Source organism: Microcaecilia unicolor, chromosome 4 (assembly GCF_901765095.1).
Source record: "Microcaecilia unicolor chromosome 4, aMicUni1.1, whole genome shotgun sequence".
In the NCBI taxonomy this organism is placed as follows: domain Eukaryota; kingdom Metazoa; phylum Chordata; class Amphibia; order Gymnophiona; family Siphonopidae; genus Microcaecilia; species Microcaecilia unicolor.
The window spans coordinates 327,624,539-327,627,820 of record NC_044034.1 but is presented as its reverse complement, the minus strand read 5'-3'; positions in this window follow the sequence as shown (position 1 = coordinate 327,627,820).

Here is a 3,282-nt window from a genome sequence, read left to right as displayed (position 1 = left end):
GCTTGTGCTTTGGGAACTTAAAGATTGGGGTTTAAAGGAGGAATTGTAGGTTAGTGTTAGGCAAACTTAAAAAGCAAATTTCAACAGCTAACAGAAAACAGCTAATCTCCATAGTCTTTTCCACTTAGTTTTAAAAGCCTTGCACCACAGCATTAACAGATAGAATCTAACAGCCACTGCAGGATCTAATTTAGTATTAAGGGCGAATAAAAAGAGAGAGAGAGGGGGAAAAGCAAGCAGGGCCTAGTTTAGAGGAATAAAAAGAGAAAGAGAGAGAGAGAGAAAAGCAAGCACCATTAACTAGTTGCCATAGTGTATAAACCCCTTCCCCACAGTTTTAAACTGAACTTTTCTCTAGAAATAGGCATTTTCCACATAGTTTTAAACTGAAACTTTTCTAGAGGTAGGAACTCCTTTGTTCTAAACAGCAGTTATTTTTCTTTTCCTTGGCTGCTGGAGAGTTAGCTCATCTAGTGACCTAGTTTTAAACTGAAACCTTTTCTAGAGGTAGGAACTCCTTTGTTCTAAACGGCAGTTATTTTTCTTTTCCTTGGCTACTGGAGAGTTAGCTCATCCAGTGACCTAGTTTTAAACTGAAACCTTTTCTAGAGGTAGGAACTCCTTTGTTCTAAACGGCAGTTATTTTTCTTTTCCTTGGCTGCTGGAGAGTTAGCTCATCCAGTGACCTCAATTAAGTGATAATTAAGGTGTGGGGGAAGTAGAATACTTGCATAGGTTGCTCAAAAGAGGCCCCTTAGATTCAAAAGTATATAAAGAGGGAAGGTCCCACTGAACTTTCTTTCTGAGAAGTTCTGAGAGAAGAGGACATTTCTCTGGCAAGTGAACGCTACTTTGCTTGTGCTTGGGAACTTAAAGATTGGGGTTTAAAGGAGGAATTGTAGGTTAGTGGTTAGGCAAACTTAAAAAGCAAATTTCAACAGCTAACAGAAACAGCTAATCTCCATAGTCTTTTCCCACTTAGTTTATAAAAGCTTTGCACCACAGCCATTAACAGATAGAATCTAACAGCCACTGCCAGGATCTAATTTAGTAATAAGGGCGAATAAAAAGAGAGAGAGAGGGGGGAAAAGCCAGCAGGGCCTAGTTTAGAGGAATAAAAAGAGAAAGAGAGAGAGAGAGGAAAAGCAAGCACCATTAACTAGTTGCCATAGTGTATAACAACCCTTCCCCACAGTTTTAACTGAACTTTTCTCTAGAAATAGGCATTTTCACATAGTTTTTAAACTGAAACTTTTCTAGAGGTAGGAACTTCCTTTTGTTCCTACAACAGCACGTATTTTTCTTTTCTGGCTGCTGGAGAGTTAGCTCATCTAGTGACCTAGGTTTTAAACTGAAACCTTTCTAGAGGTAGGAACTCCTTTGTTCTAAACGGCAGTTATTTTTCTTTTCCTTGGCTAATGGAGAGTTAGCTCATCCAGTGACTAGTTTTAAACTGAAAACCTTTTCTAGAGGTAGGAACTCCTTGTTCTAAACGGCAGTTATTTTCTTCCTTGGCTGCTGGAGAGTTAGCTCATCCAGTGAACCTCAATAAGTGATAATAAGGTGTGGGGGAAGTAGATACTTGCATAGGTTGCTCAAAAGAGGCCCCTTAGATCAAAAGTATATAAAGAGGGAAGGTCCCACTGAACTTTCTTCTGAGAAGTTCTGAGAGAGAGGACATTTCTCTGGCAAGTGAACGCTACTTTGCTTGTGCTTGGGAACTTAAAGATTGGGGTTTAAAGGAGGAATTGTAGGTTAGTGTTAGGCAAACTTAAAAAGCAAATTTCAACAGCTAACAGAAAACAGCTAATCTCCATAGTCTTTTCCCACTTAGTTTTAAAAGCCTTGCACCACAGCATTAACAGATAGAATCTAACAGCCACTGCAGGATCTAATTTAGTATTAAGGGCGAATAAAAAGAAGAGAGAGAGGGGGAAAAGCAAGCAGGGCCTAGTTTAGAGGAATAAAAAGAGAAAGAGAGAGAGAGAGAAAAGCAAGCACCATTAACTAGTTGCCATAGTGTATAACCCCTTCCCCACAGTTTTAAACTGAACTTTTCTCTAGGAAATAGGCATTTTCCACATAGTTTTAAAACTGAAACTTTTATAGAGGTAGGAACTCCTTTGTTCTTAAACAGCAGTTATTTTTCTTTTTCCCTTGGCTGCTGGAGAGTTAGCTCATCTAGTGACCTAGGTTTTAAACTGAACCCTTTCTAGAGGTAGGAACTCCTTTGTTCTAAACGGCAGTTTAGTTTCTTTCCTTGGCTACTGGAGAGTTAGCTCATCCAGTGACCTAGTTTTAAAACTGAAACCTTTTCTAGAGGTAGGAACTCTTTGTTCTAAAACGGCAGTTATTTTCTTTCCTTGGCTGCTGGAGAGTTAGCTCATCCAGTGACCTCAATTAAGTGATAAATTAAGGTGTGGGGGAAGTAGAATACTTGCATAGGTTGCTCAAAGAGGCCCCTTAGATTCACAAAGTATATAAGAGGGAAGGTCCCACTGAACTTTCTTTCTGAGAAGTTCTGAGAGAAGAGGACATTCTCTGGCAAGTGAACGCTACTTTGCTTGTGCTTTGGGAACTTAAAGATTGGGGTTTAAGGAGGAATTGTAGTTTAGTGTTAGGCAAACTTAAAAGCAAATTTCAACAGCTAACAGAAAACAGCTAATCTCCATAGTCTTTTCCACTTAGTTTTACACACGCCTTGCACCACAGCATTAACAGATAGAATCTAACAGCCACTGCAGGATCTAATTTAGGTATTAAGGGCGAATAAAAAGAGGAGAGAGAGAGGGGGGAAAAGCAAGCAGGGCCTAGTTAGAGAATAAAAAATGAAAGAAGAGATGAGAGAGGAAAAGCAAGCACCATTAACTAGTTGCCATAGTGTATAAACCCCTTCCCCACAGTTTTAAACTGAACTTTTTCTCTAGAAATAGGCATTTTCCACATAGTTTTAAACTTGAAACCTTTTCTAGAGGTAGGAACTCCTTTGTTTAAACAGCAGTTATTTTTCTTTTCCTTAGGCTGCTGGAGAGTGTAGCTCATCAGTGACCTAGTTTTAAAAACTGAAACCTTTTTCTAGAGGTAGGAACTCCTTTGTTCTAAACGGCAGTTATTTTTCTTTTCCCTTGGCTACTGGAGAGTTAGCTCATCCAGTGACCTAGTTTTAAACTGAAACCTTTTCTAGAGGTAGGAACTCCTTTGTTCTAAACGGCAGTTATTTTTCTTTTCCTTGGCTGCTGGAGAGTTAGCTCATCCAGTGACCTCAATTAAGTGATAATTAAG